Consider the following 16793-nt stretch of genomic DNA (forward strand, 5'->3'; position numbering starts at 1 on the left):
TACTAATAAACCTTGTACATTTTCAACTCTTCATCTTATGTGAAATATGCACCTCCTTTAAAGAACTCCCCTTCCTTACATATGTCATACTTTTAATATTGCTCATAATTTTTTACTAATAAACCTTGTACATTTTCAACTCTTCATCTTATGTTTATCTCCTCCCTACACATGGATTGATGCTATTGGCCCATAGGAACCTTAATTGGACCATAATCCAAAAATTTCTGAAAATCTAGACCCTTAGGCTAAGGTCCTTTATACCCATTTCTAATTAATTCCAATTGCACATTGGAAAGTTCTTTTTGAATTTCTGTTTCAGGGGAACTTATTTTAATAAGATGAAATAATTTTCTATCCAAAAATATTTAAAATCTGAATATTCTCTCTCTAGGTTAAAACAGTTAGAAACAAGTCTTTTATATTTCTGAAGAGGGATTGATTATAGGAGAAGATGCTGGACATTTTGAGAGGCTGGGGAGGAATCTTACATTCTCTCCCACTTGAAAAATGCGAGATGCCCTCATCTCGCAAACTGGGGGTAATTTCGCAAGATGCACAAGTATGAGACTGAGAGAAATTTTTTTAATTAAGATTAACCACCAATTTAAAAAAAGTCTCAAGAGAGCAAGATTCAAGATAAGAACAAGATTTAAACTTTATTCATTCTCGGAACTTATACAGTAAAGATAGAAGAACTCTTTACACTTCCATAAGTCCGTCCATCATATGGTCACAAAAGCAGTCCTCACAAGCTGCACAAGTATAGGGTAACTCATCTATGGGAATGATTCTGCTGGTTATTGCCGCACCTATCTCAGTCGTATGAGGCGATCTAACAAAAGGACCCCTGAGAGGCAAGCCAAAAACGGGATAAAGACATATCTTCTCATGAGGAAGAAAACACGCCAGTAAGAAGACCCGCTCAGAAAACCCAAGATGCCTTGATCTCATGACGCAGTAGTATCGGGGACCCAATCCCAAAGCTTCAATAGCCATGGCCAAGCGGACATTATTACGAAAATGTTGTTGACCCCAGGGTGTTACCCTAGTTATGTCTTGATAGGTCCGCCATTTGGTTTGCGCTACAGAAGTTCCCAAGTGAGGGAAAAGTGAGCGCTCATACTGCTCTATAAAATCCTTCTTCACAGACTCACTTGCGTCTTGAAGGTGAGGAATCATTATGGATAAAACTAGTTCTTGTTGCCATGCCATGAAGGAGATTAAGAAGAAAGGAGATCGATGGAAGTAAGATTACTGTGAGCGACAAGTAAAAGTTACGACTTATATAAAGGAAGGAGCTAGCGTAACTTAGAAGCCAACGGTAACTTGCCACTGAAGTTTTACCGTCTTTCCATGATTTGGGTTTGGCATATTTTTCTATAGAAGGCATTTAGAACTTTGAGATGAGGAGATAAAAGAAGTTCGTAAGTTAAATTACCTACTTTCTTTGGTCCACAATATCTGGGAGATAACTTCTTATACTTCCCAAGAGATAAAGAACTTCTTTTGGGCCGTACTCGAATGAAGACCAAAACCTTGATATCCAAAACATCGATTCTCACTTCTGAACTCATTGTTCTGAATCTTAAAACAGGTGGGACTCTTGAGAAGTATTCAGGGAAAAGGTTCTTCCTTTTTTAAACAGAATCTTTCTTTTATTTTAGAGAGAGAATAATTATAAGATCAGAAAGGGAGATTCTTACTCCTGTATACCTCGAAGGTTGGGGGAGAATCTTACATTCTACCCCACTTGAAAAGTGCGAGATGTCCTCATCTCGCAAGGTAGAGGACAACTCTTTTTCTTAAGATCCAATTTATTCTGGGGTTCCTTATATTCTGGTCAACCCAACAGAATACGGGGATAATTATCCCTTATATAGAACTCATCATTAAATAATAATTCATTCAGATCATATCATTCATATCTTTAACACGATAATGGTCCATTAGACTGAAAATTTTCCTTCTGAACATTCCTCCACAGGAATTTTAGTTAAGCAAGTTCTCAATTTGTCATCCCTTAACTTAATCTACCGTCTCAAGTATTAACAGTAGCAATCTGACAGCACAATCCACTAATCTCATAGTGATTTGCTGAAATCATTATCATCATTCCAGTTATGAATATCATCACAAGGACTCGTCTCATTCATCCTCATTGAGGTTTCGCTCATCTTATTACATTTCAACCAATTTTCAGGGATCATCATTTTTCAATCAGAATCCAAATCAATTCATCAATTCTCAAACAGAATTAAAATTCATATCAACCACATTCGAAATCATCCTCTGGATAGCATTAACACTTATGATTTCAAGTCTTAGATTTACTCGTATATACTGTCAGTAAAGAGCTGCAGTATACTCTCGGTATATACGGGTAGTCACGGCCCTTGGAATTATAAGGTAAATACCATCATGTCTAGGCCTCAAGCAAGTCAGGGATTCTATATAATTGCGGTACTTCCATCTGAAGACCCAATTACCAAATTACGAATTTTATTTTGAATATCAAATTGTATGACTTATATCACACAATTACAACCTTTTTGTGTTTCTTTATAAATTTTTGACATATTTGTCTTCTCAGTTGATCTTTATTAACCAAAGGCTCTGATACCAACTGTGAGATCCCTGTTCCCACCGAGCAACGGATTCACGATATTGGCAGCGGAAGTAGCACTTCTCGCGCGGGACAGGGGTCCCACATTCGGGGCCTCGCCCACGGATATCCGGACAAGAGACTAATCCGTCGGTTTGTCCAAAACCGAAACCGGAAAAACTTCCTTTACCCGGAAAGCATGGGCGATTCCACCAGGATAACTCTTTACTCTAACGTAGACTGATCTGACTGCACCTTTAACGGTACTTGGTCAAATCAAGGAAGAAACTTGCACTTGGATCATTGGCATCAACGCTTTTTTCCCCATCAAGAGGCACAGCCGTTGATTCCTATCCATAGAACAATTTCTATCCGGGATTTACTTCATCTATCGTAATAATAGAAATTAAATCTCGATTTATGGATCCATCAGTCCAGCCTAACCCCATCCGATCCCATGGGTTAGCCAACCACCCAACCACTGTAGTGATGGGATCCAATTTGGAATTTGGTTAGGTTTTGTCCCGGGTACCAAGGAAAAGAGTTCCAAGGCCCCCTAGCCGGAAGTTCATGCAAACATAAAACTAGCCACACCACTTACACACCCAATATGAAAATTGCCTTTTCTTAGCATCAGCTAACTTTAAAACAATCCTTTAATGAAACCATAGTACCACTGATCACGATCTTCCAATTTATCCAGTTGATTCATAATTTCCCATCATTCCTTCATCAGAGTATCTATGGCATCATTGGCAACTAGAACGCTCACCACCTGTCCACACAGGGGCCGTTTCAATAGTTCCTAGCCCATAATACTCAACAATATAATCACTTATCAAGATGGACTCTCGTTGAAGATCAGCAAGATCAACCAACAGATCCATATAAAAGAGCCGTGGACTCATCCGTTGAGGACCAGCAAGGTCAGTCAACCAGATCCATGCCCAGTTCCAGAAAACAACTCTTACTCCTTGTTCCAATATCTTCCTCGACGCACGCGTGGGTATCCTAGGCGACCCAGAGCCCGAGCACCGTATGGTCAGCACCCTCTAGGATCCTTCGCAGGTGACCTAGCGCTTCACTCATAGGCCGCTTCCTTGGTCCCTCATCCACCGTACCGGAAGCTCACCATTTTAATCGAACCGAGGCTGGTCAAGACCTCGGCCGACCTTGCTACGCGAGACGTCCTCCATTGACTCTCCGTCAGCAGTTGCAACTTTATCAGTTAGGTCTCCACGACCTTAATCACAAGACGGTCAAAATGCTTTCCCAGCATTCTTGACATAAAACAGCCATTTACAGACAGCATTTACAAACAGTTTACAAATATAATTTCTATGTTAACTCTCATTTTTCCACATTATCCCTCATACAATCCACATTACTTATTCCACATTTCATTCATATGTGTACTCATCCAATCACATCATTTTCCATCTCTTCACTTCAGATTCCTTCACATCACATATCATATATTCACATCCATATCCACATCCATACATCCACATCCACATCCACATTCACATCCATACATCCACATCTACATGCTTATCTCCATTTTCACATCCTCATTTATACATCCACATCCCATATCCACATTCATACATACACATCCATATCCGCATTCATACATACACATCTATATCCACATCCACATGCATACATTCATTATCACGTCCTCATTCATACATCCACATCCACATACATACATACATCCACATCCACATTTCCATTCACATCTATACATCCATATCTACATGCACATTCACATCCATACATCCACATCTATATCCTCATTCACATCCATACATCCACATTCATGTATCCACATCTACATGCATACATCCATACATACACATCCACATTTACATCCATGCATCCACATCCATATCCTCATTCACATCCATACATCCAAATTCATACATCCACATCCACATCCACATTCACATCCATACATCCACATCTACATGCTTATCTCCATTTTTCACATCCTCATTTATACATCCACATCCCATATCCACATTCATACATACACATCCATATCCACATCCACATGCATACATACATCCACATCCACATTCCCATTCACATATATACATCCATATCTACATGCACATTCACATCCATACATCCAAATCTATATGCTCATTCACATCCATACATCCACATTCATGCATCCACATCTACATGCATACATCCATACATCCACATCCACATTTACATCCATGCATTCACATCTACATCCTCATTCACATCCATACATCCACATTCATACATCCATACATCCACATTCATACATCCACATCCACATCCACATTCACATCCATACATCCACATCTACATGCTTATCTCCATTTTCACATCCTCATTTATACATCCACATCCCATATTCACATTCATACATACACATCCATATCCACATACACATGCATACATACATCCACATCCACATTCCCATTCACATATATACATCCATATCTACATGCACATTCACATCCATACATCCACATCTATATGCTCATTCACATCCATACATCCACATTCATGCATCCACATCTACATGCATACATCCATACATCCACATCCACATTTACATCCATGCATCCACATCTACATCCTCATTCACATCCATACATCCACATTCATACATCCATATATCCACATTCATACATCCATACATCCACATTCATACATCCACATCCACATCCACATTCACATCCATACATCCACATCTACATGCTTATCTCCATTTTCACATCCTCATTTATACATCCACATCCCATATCCACATTCATACATACACATCCATATCCACATCCACATGCATCTTATCATATCTTATCACTTCCCATATCTTTTATGCATACCTCTATGCATGAAATTCAATTATGCTAAAAGTAACACTTTTATAATAAAATATTCAACTTTTATGCATACCTCTATGCATGAAATCCAATATGATAAAAGTAACACTTTTGATATAAAAAAATTATCCTTTATGCATACTTCTATGCATGAAAATTAAAAATGATAAAAGTAACACTTTTGATATAAAAATTTTCCTTTATGCATACTTCTATGCATGAAAATTAAAAATGATAAAAGTAACACTTTTAATATAAAAAAAATTTATCCTTTATGCATACTTCTATGCATGAAAATTAAAAATGATAAAAGTAACACTTTTGATATAAAAATTTTTCTTTTATGCATACTTCTATGCATGAAAATTAAAAATGATAAAAGTAACACTTTTGATATATTTTTTTTTTTCCTTTATGCATACTTCTATGCATGAAAATTAAAAATGATAAAAGTAACACTTTTGATATAAAAGAATTATCCTTTATGCATGATATTAAAATTCAATTTCTCCATGATTATAATGAAATTCTTTCAATTAATCTAGGATGATAATTCCTAGAATATGGTAGGAAGTCCTCTTTTTATGCTTTGAATGAAATTATTTTATGCATATTTTTTATAAAAATTTTGCCATAGCTCCGCTGCTATGACTGATAAATCTCAATTTTTTCTAAGGGATAAAGCTTATCATTAAGGAAATAATTAAAATGATCTCTAACTGGATCATTAATCTATAATGGATTGAATCATCAATATGCATAAACTAAAAGTATATGAAAAAGCCATTAATTTGGCCTCAAGCATAGCTTAATCTTGGATTAAGAAAAAGCTTTATGAAAAGCCTCATGTGGATTGAGAATGGGTCATGAGTATGACCATTTCTTGAGTGAGAGAGAGAAATTACATAAAAACCATTAGAGTTTAAACATAAATAAAAATTAACTTCAATAGCATTTATTAAATTATGTAACTCTTCACTACTATTCACCAATTAACTTTAATAGCATTTAAAAAGACCATACCAATTAAGCTTCTCAAGCTTGAGAGGGGTTGAGAAGAGAGAAACATTGAGAAATTATAGAAAAGAGCAATATTCACTAATTACCTTACAAATTGCTTGATTCTTTGTTCACGGTAGAGGCCCCCAACCAATCAATTGGTTAAGTATGTTGATGGAGCCACTAATGGGGATTGAAGAAAGAGGGAAGCTCCAAAAACTAGTGAATTATTAAATGAATTCACAGTTCTTGGCTTAGGTGGAGTAGAGTAACGATGCATAAACACTATATATTTTTCAACAAGGGGGAGGCTTCTATTTATAGGAAAATTTGAGCTCCTAACCAAACAAACTGATTCTAGAATTTTCCAAATCAGTTTGGTCAATTTTTGACCATTTTTAGGTCAGTTAAGCTAATTTTTTGGAACTAGACTTGAATGAGGAGAGAGGAGAGATGAAATATCTCAATTTTTATGAGTTTAAAACTCATTCAAGCATGTGAAATATGCACCTCCTTTAAAGAACTCCCCTTCCTTACATATGTCATATTTTTAATATTGCTCATAGTTTTTTACTAATAAACCTTGTACATTTTCAACTCTTCATCTTATGTGAAATATGCACCTCCTTTAAAGAACTCCCCTTCCTTACATATGTCATACTTTTAATATTGCTCATAATTTTTTACTAATAAACCTTGTACATTTTCAACTCTTCATCTTATGTGAAATATGCACCTCCTTTAAAGAACTCCCCTTCCTTACATATGTCATACTTTTAATATTGCTCATAATTTTTTTACTAATAAACCTTGTACATTTTCAACTCTTCATCTTATGTGAAATATGCACCTCCTTTAAAGAACTCCCCTTCCTTACATATGTCATACTTTTAATATTGCTCATAATTTTTTACTAATAAACCTTGTACATTTTCAACTCTTCATCTTATGTTTATCTCCTCCCTACACATGGATTGATGCTATTGGCCCATAGGAACCTTAATTGGACCATAATCCAAAAATTTCTGAAAATCTAGACCCTTAGGCTAAGGTCCTTTATACCCATTTCTAATTAATTCCAATTGCACATTGGAAAGTTCTTTTTGAATTTCTGTTTCAGGGGAACTTATTTTAATAAGATGAAATAATTTTCTATCCAAAAATATTTAAAATCTGAATATTCTCTCTCTAGGTTAAAACAGTTAGAAACAAGTCTTTTATATTTCTGAAGAGGGATTGATTATAGGAGAAGATGCTGGACATTTTGAGAGGCTGGGGAGGAATCTTACATTCTCTCCCACTTGAAAAATGCGAGATGCCCTCATCTCGCAAACTGGGGGTAATTTCGCAAGATGCACAAGTATGAGACTGAGAGAAATTTTTTTAATTAAGATTAACCACCAATTTAAAAAAAGTCTCAAGAGAGCAAGATTCAAGATAAGAACAAGATTTAAACTTTATTCATTCTCGGAACTTATACAGTAAAGATAGAAGAACTCTTTACACTTCCATAAGTCCGTCCATCATATGGTCACAAAAGCAGTCCTCACAAGCTGCACAAGTATAGGGTAACTCATCTATGGGAATGATTCTGCTGGTTATTGCCGCACCTATCTCAGTCGTATGAGGCGATCTAACAAAAGGACCCCTGAGAGGCAAGCCAAAAACGGGATAAAGACATATCTTCTCATGAGGAAGAAAACACGCCAGTAAGAAGACCCGCTCAGAAAACCCAAGATGCCTTGATCTCATGACGCAGTAGTATCGGGGACCCAATCCCAAAGCTTCAATAGCCATGGCCAAGCGGACATTATTACGAAAATGTTGTTGACCCCAGGGTGTTACCCTAGTTATGTCTTGATAGGTCCGCCATTTGGTTTGCGCTACAGAAGTTCCCAAGTGAGGGAAAAGTGAGCGCTCATACTGCTCTATAAAATCCTTCTTCACAGACTCACTTGCGTCTTGAAGGTGAGGAATCATTATGGATAAAACTAGTTCTTGTTGCCATGCCATGAAGGAGATTAAGAAGAAAGGAGATCGATGGAAGTAAGATTACTGTGAGCGACAAGTAAAAGTTACGACTTATATAAAGGAAGGAGCTAACGTAACTTAGAAGCCAACGGTAACTTGCCACTGAAGTTTTACCGTCTTTCCATGATTTGGGTTTGGCATATTTTTCTATAGAAGGCATTTAGAACTTTGAGATGAGGAGATAAAAGAAGTTCGTAAGTTAAATTACCTACTTTCTTTGGTCCACAATATCTGGGAGATAACTTCTTATACTTCCCAAGAGATAAAGAACTTCTTTTGGGCCGTACTCGAATGAAGACCAAAACCTTGATATCCAAAACATCGATTCTCACTTCTGAACTCATTGTTCTGAATCTTAAAACAGGTGGGACTCTTGAGAAGTATTCAGGGAAAAGGTTCTTCCTTTTTTAAACAGAATCTTTCTTTTATTTTAGAGAGAGAATAATTATAAGATCAGAAAGGGAGATTCTTACTCCTGTATACCTCGAAGGTTGGGGGAGAATCTTACATTCTACCCCACTTGAAAAGTGCGAGATGTCCTCATCTCGCAAGGTAGAGGACAACTCTTTTTCTTAAGATCCAATTTATTCTGGGGTTCCTTATATTCTGGTCAACCCAACAGAATACGGGGATAATTATCCCTTATATAGAACTCATCATTAAATAATAATTCATTCAGATCATATCATTCATATCTTTAACACGATAATGGTCCATTAGACTGAAAATTTTCCTTCTGAACATTCCTCCACAGGAATTTTAGTTAAGCAAGTTCTCAATTTGTCATCCCTTAACTTAATCTACCGTCTCAAGTATTAACAGTAGCAATCTGACAGCACAATCCACTAATCTCATAGTGATTTGCTGAAATCATTATCATCATTCCAGTTATGAATATCATCACAAGGACTCGTCTCATTCATCCTCATTGAGGTTTCGCTCATCTTATTACATTTCAACCAATTTTCAGGGATCATCATTTTTCAATCAGAATCCAAATCAATTCATCAATTCTCAAACAGAATTAAAATTCATATCAACCACATTCGAAATCATCCTCTGGATAGCATTAACACTTATGATTTCAAGTCTTAGATTTACTCGTATATACTGTCAGTAAAGAGCTGCAGTATACTCTCGGTATATACGGGTAGTCACGGCCCTTGGAATTATAAGGTAAATACCATCATGTCTAGGCCTCAAGCAAGTCAGGGATTCTATATAATTGCGGTACTTCCATCTGAAGACCCAATTACCAAATTACGAATTTTATTTTGAATATCAAATTGTATGACTTATATCACACAATTACAACCTTTTTGTGTTTCTTTATAAATTTTTGACATATTTGTCTTCTCAGTTGATCTTTATTAACCAAAGGCTCTGATACCAACTGTGAGATCCCTGTTCCCACCGAGCAACGGATTCACGATATTGGCAGCGGAAGTAGCACTTCTCGCGCGGGACAGGGGTCCCACATTCGGGGCCTCGCCCACGGATATCCGGACAAGAGACTAATCCGTCGGTTTGTCCAAAACCGAAATCGGAAAAACTTCCTTTACCCGGAAAGCATGGGCGATTCCACCAGGATAACTCTTTACTCTAACGTAGACTGATCTGACTGCACCTTTAACGGTACTTGGTCAAATCAAGGAAGAAACTTGCACTTGGATCATTGGCATCAACGCTTTTTTCCCCATCAAGAGGCACAGCCGTTGATTCCTATCCATAGAACAATTTCTATCCGGGATTTACTTCATCTATCGTAATAATAGAGATTAAATCTCGATTTATGGATCCATCAGTCCAGCCTAACCCCATCCGATCCCATGGGTTAGCCAACCACCCAACCACTGTAGTGATGGGATCCAATTTGGAATTTGGTTAGGTTTTGTCCCGGGTACCAAGGAAAAGAGTTCCAAGGCCCCCTAGCCGGAAGTTCATGCAAACATAAAACTAGCCACACCACTTACACACCCAATATGAAAATTGCCTTTTCTTAGCATCAGCTAACTTTAAAACAATCCTTTAATGAAACCATAGTACCACTGATCACGATCTTCCAATTTATCCAGTTGATTCATAATTTCCCATCATTCCTTCATCAGAGTATCTATGGCATCATTGGCAACTAGAACGCTCACCACCTGTCCACACAGGGGCCGTTTCAATAGTTCCTAGCCCATAATACTCAACAATATAATCACTTATCAAGATGGACTCTCGTTGAAGATCAGCAAGATCAACCAACAGATCCATATAAAAGAGCCGTGGACTCATCCGTTGAGGACCAGCAAGGTCAGTCAACCAGATCCATGCCCGGTTCCAGAAAACAACTCTTACTCCTTGTTCCAATATCTTCCTCGACGCACGCGTGGGTATCCTAGGCGACCCAGAGCCCGAGCACCGTATGGTCAGCACCCTCTAGGATCCTTCGCAGGTGACCTAGCGCTTCACTCATAGGCCGCTTCCTTGGTCCCTCATCCACCGTACCGGAAGCTCACCATTTTAATCGAACCGAGGCTGGTCAAGACCTCGGCCGACCTTGCTACGCGAGACGTCCTCCATTGACTCTCCGTCAGCAGTTGCAACTTTATCAGTTAGGTCTCCACGACCTTAATCACAAGACGGTCAAAATGCTTTCCCAGCATTCTTGACATAAAACAGCCATTTACAGACAGCATTTACAAACAGTTTACAAATATAATTTCTATGTTAACTCTCATTTTTCCACATTATCCCTCATACAATCCACATTACTTATTCCACATTTCATTCATATGTGTACTCATCCAATCACATCATTTTCCATCTCTTCACTTCAGATTCCTTCACATCACATATCATATATTCACATCCATATCCACATCCATACATCCACATCCACATCCACATTCACATCCATACATCCACATCTACATGCTTATCTCCATTTTCACATCCTCATTTATACATCCACATCCCATATCCACATTCATACATACACATCCATATCCGCATTCATACATACACATCTATATCCACATCCACATGCATACATTCATTATCACGTCCTCATTCATACATCCACATCCACATACATACATACATCCACATCCACATTTCCATTCACATCTATACATCCATATCTACATGCACATTCACATCCATACATCCACATCTATATCCTCATTCACATCCATACATCCACATTCATGTATCCACATCTACATGCATACATCCATACATACACATCCACATTTACATCCATGCATCCACATCCATATCCTCATTCACATCCATACATCCAAATTCATACATCCACATTAGGGTATGGAGATAGCTAAATTATGCAAGAGTAAATGCTAATGAGCATCCCAATCCGCTACCCACCCATGTGTTAGCATCCACTCTAGGCTTCTTTGTAGTTTGGGAAGGGGGAAATACAAGATTCAAAGTTAGTGGGTTTTTGCTAGTAAATGTTAAATTCCCACCTCCCAGTATGTATCTCACATTGATGTATGGTGCACATTTGTACGGCCCCCATCATAAGGAGAAGCCATTGGTACACATATCTTTAGTGGGAACCCCCGCTTAGATGCTGGAAGGGGTTGTATTTGTGACCATTGATGTTTAGGAGATGATGAGGGGTACAAGCTTTAGCTGGGTATGGGCTCAAAAAGGTATAGAGAATATTCTAAGGAATATCTCCTTAGATACTAATTTCATCATTAGTGGGCGGTGGTCGGTTGGGACACGTTATGAATATGCAGGCAGTGAGCCGCGTCAATGCAGCGTAGCTGCCACTTCTTGGACGCGTCCACCACCTCACTACCTACAACACTATAAATGGATATAGTTGGCACAAGCTAAGGCATCGAGCATATATTCCCCATACTCTCAGTATGCCTCCATTTAGACTCTATCTAGATTGGCATCTAAGCTCTACACTAGAGCGCATGGGTGGACAACACCATTATATTGTACATGTCTCTTGTTTGGTATAATCAGAATTTTAAAATTCTCTCCATTATCTCTATTGTATTGTCTAGTGTACTTTCTCTTGTTGTATCGTATGTTGCTATGCCATATTCTTACATGGTATCAGGACTATAGGTGCTCTTAGCAACAATAGTACACAAAGTGCATAGAAGTATATTGGAGTAATGTCTACTTCAGGGTCTGGTGGTGTTGTGCTATTCCAGTGTTATGCATCCGTCCACCTGCCTTCAGTGAAGGCAAGTTAGATGGGACAAACTACACTCTTTGGAAGTTCAAAATAGATGTAATCCTTGATTCCTATGAGGTGCTAGAGACCGTTCTAGGAACAGAGCAAGAACTGGTGGAAACCATTGACCCTAGCAATAACACAAGAATGATTCCACTAGATGCTACTCTTCTTCGAGCATGGAAGCCGCACAATGTGAATGAACTTTGCACCATAGTTACTAGTGTAAGTGATATTGTTCTTACTCTGATTCAACAACACACAACCAAGGTATCTATGGATTGGACCATACTCAGAAATTAGTATGACAATAGGATTCAAAACCTGGAGAATCAACTTGTTGTTGAAAAGTTTTCTCAAGGAGAGGCTACAAAAGCATTTATCCCTTAGATCAAAAATGTGTGAGACCAGATGGCTATAAAACCAAGGAAGAGTTGGCTCGCAGATGCTTGAGAACTCTGACGTCAAGTTATGATGGCTTGGTTACAGCACTAAACACCCAAGTTAGAGTACCACCTCTTTCTTTTGAAGAATTTAGTGCTATTCAATTTGAGGAGGAGATGTGGTTCAGGACTGGTGATGGGGCAGTGACACCGCATTTACGGCCAATGCAAAAGGCAAAGGTGGGGCTAAGCCATATAGAAAAAGTAGATTATCCCACATGCAAGGACCAAGCAAAGATGTACTCTACCCATATAAAAGGAATCATTTTCAAGCAATGGAAGTACAAGCACTTACACACATCTCAAGCCTCTCTATGAGTACAAATCTTAATCTTGTAACCTAATTGTGCTTGAGTCTAATGCATACACTCATTGATCATCATGAGTGCTCCTAGGAACCACCCACTGTAGGATTAAGTTAATCAATGTCATTAGTATGTGCTTATTGTGTCATTAGGCTAATTAGCTTCTTGTAGGAGGCACCATGAATCTTAACATGGTATCAGAGCCTTCCCTCTCTCCTTGAGCTTCTCATTAGCTTAGTCTTAGCTCACATTAGTCTAATCTCTTTATTAACTATCTAATTACCTACTAATCTCAAGCTTTTCTTCTTCACTCTCTTGTGGCCCAAACTTCACAAACTTGACATTGCCCATTTTTTCTAGCCATTTATCTCCAAATTTTGTGATCATGCTTAGCAACTAAAAGCTAAGTAGTGGGTAAGCAGTGGGTAAGCAAAATTAGACAAAATCACCTTCTATACAGCTTGAAAATGGTGCGTAAACACTGACTAGTTTTACTGCATGCTTCAAGGCCATGCATAATTAGGCCAAGACCCTTTAGGAATAGCTTAGAAATGGTGTAAGCTAGCCACAAATGAAGTCTTGGCCCGTTTCATCCACAGACGCAACCACAACAAAAAAAACACTAGGCGGTAAAAATTTATGTTTTTCGTTTGTTTCTTTGAAGATTTGAGCTATTGTTTTATAAAAGGTTCTTGATCTCATCAAGGGAAACACCCTCATGCAAAAATACCCCTCAATGGTTGCTTCCACATGCCCAATTTGATCCTCCAAGCTCAACCTTGCTAATCATTGATTATTAGTCTTAATCATTGTCATTAAAGGGTCATTAGAAATAAATTGGATGCATTGAGGGTACAATTGAGAAATTAAGGTTGCATTTAACATGATTACACATGATTACACATCAAAAGAGCTATTTTTACATTGGGGCTACCATTAGGAAGCTCTAAAAGCAAAAAAAAAAAAAGAATTTGGAAGCCCAAGCACAACTTGCATTTCATCCTATTTAAAGTATCCAAACTTGCAAAGTTGTATGAGAATAGGCACTGCCAATTGAGGCATCATAAGCTCATTCGTAAGACCTTCTCATTATGGCAACATCAACAAGCATCGCTTCCCATGTAGAGAAGTTTAATGGGGAAGGGTTCCACACCTGGGCTACACAAATGAAGTACCTCCTAATACATAAGAAATTGTGGAAAGTCACTAAGGAAAATATGCCGAATGCACCAAGTGAAGGGTGGGTTGAAAAAGATGAGCAAGAGTTTTCACTCATTGATTTACATCTGCATGCAAGGCTTGACTCTATGGAACACATAAAATATCCATGGGATACATTGAATCTTGTGTTTGGAGCTTAGGTAAAGAACCAAGAAATTCACTTAAAGATTGAGTTCTATGGTCTAGAAATCAACTTTAATGAATCTTTGGTTCAATTTTTCAGTAAAATGAAAAGTATCATAACCCAATTGGATGGCATAGATGCTAGTATTGGAGATAAAGATGCAGTTGCAATAATCTTAAAAAGCATGCCAAAGGAATGCAATGCACTTGTCACAACCTTGAAAATCTACCAAAGCCAACATTTGATGAATGTGTCTCTTCTCTTTTGGAGAAGGAGGGGGAATTAAAAGGAAGAAATCCCAGCACATGCATTGTTCAAGAAAAGAAATTTCAAGTGTCATAATATTGGTAGGAAAGGGCACTTTCAAAATGAATGTAGATTCAAAGACAAGCCAAAGTGTAACTTTTGCAACAAGCTCAGGCACAAAGAAGAATATTGCAGATTGAAGAAAAGCGACGAATAGTTCGACCACAAAGTACGAAGAGACTCCTAGAGATCGGGTCTTCTAAAGAGCAAGGAGGAAACCACCACCACTATCCTAGCCATTTGCTGTAAAGGAGGGGTTACCATATGAGTAGACACCCATCTTATCATCTTGTTTGTTGTGTGTATCTAACCAACCACCTACGAGTAGCTAGTTGAGAATCTAGGGAAGGTAGTAATGATCATAGTAACTCATAAACGACCACCTGAGAGTAGCTAGTTGAGTGCCCAAGGGGGGTAATGATTGTTGTAATTCACATCTTACCACTTTGAGAAGCCCAGAGATATGGCACCAAAGGGGGGATGTTGAGAAGTGTGGTGCCGTAGAGCACATGTAGAGGCTGGGAGTGAGTAGGTGAGGAGGAAGTCATATGGCAAAACTGGATTATCCCACATGCAAGGACCAAGAAAAGATGTACTCTACCCATATAAAAGGAATTGTTAGATTTGTAATTTTACCTTATACCCACATTCTACTAATCTTTCCCAATCTAATTGAGCATTTTAAATGGTAGATGTGGTGGGAGGACAAAATAATATATTTTTAAACAACTTTAATGCCTTTTAAATAATATAGAAAATAGTAAAACACATCAAAAATTACTCAATAAATCAAATTAAGCTCTATGTTATTTGAATTTATGATATGCAAAGTGGGAACATCATATGAGTAATAATGTAAAAGTTATAGGCAATTTACTCACATTCAGTGTATCTGTAAACCTCTGACAAGGCCTGTATACAATCCTGGTTCCCAAAGAAAAGGAGATTTGCAATTATTGGATATTCCATTAGATTATAGTTTTAGGTGCCCAACTTTGCATATGATGTTTCATTAGAAGACCTTGAAGTGAAACTCCTTGGCTAACTAGGAGAGATTGGCTATTCTTCTTGAAAAAATGCATGTTTTCAGGCTAAAGCCAAGGGCGCCCAGTAAGTGAAACTAGATAACCTCATCTTGCAACCACCCAAGGATATCCATCGAACTAAGGCACAGATCTTGTAAATAACACTTCTAATGTTTTCACTTACAAATCTTTAATTGCAATAGAAAGCACAAACTACAATGTGACATACGTATCTCACATTATAGTATAAAACGAAAAACCCCCATTAATCTCCCCTTACATAAGCTCAATTTGAAGCTCTACTCTTTTGTCCTATGAACATAAATTGAGGTTGTAAATCATATGTTGGCATAGATTTGACACTTGCAAACACTTAATTACATTTAAATCACTTCATTTTTTTATTTTCACTTGAAAATCTTGTGCAACCAACCTTATATGGCAAGTGAGTAGTACTCATTTTGCTAAGACCCTCTTAAATGGCAATAAACATAATAAGTAATCTTGAAAGATTCAATGGGGAAGGGCTCCATACTGGGGCAACACAAAAGAAGTACCTCCTCATGCACAAAAAGCTATGGAAACACATTAAAGGGAATGCACGAGCTACTAATCCTAATGATGAGTGGGTACAAAAGGATGAGCAAGCACTTTCACTCA

This window comes from Cibotium barometz, chromosome 44 (assembly GCF_041138505.1).
Source record: "Cibotium barometz isolate CiBa-2024 chromosome 44, ASM4113850v1, whole genome shotgun sequence".
Classification (NCBI taxonomy): domain Eukaryota; kingdom Viridiplantae; phylum Streptophyta; class Polypodiopsida; order Cyatheales; family Cibotiaceae; genus Cibotium; species Cibotium barometz.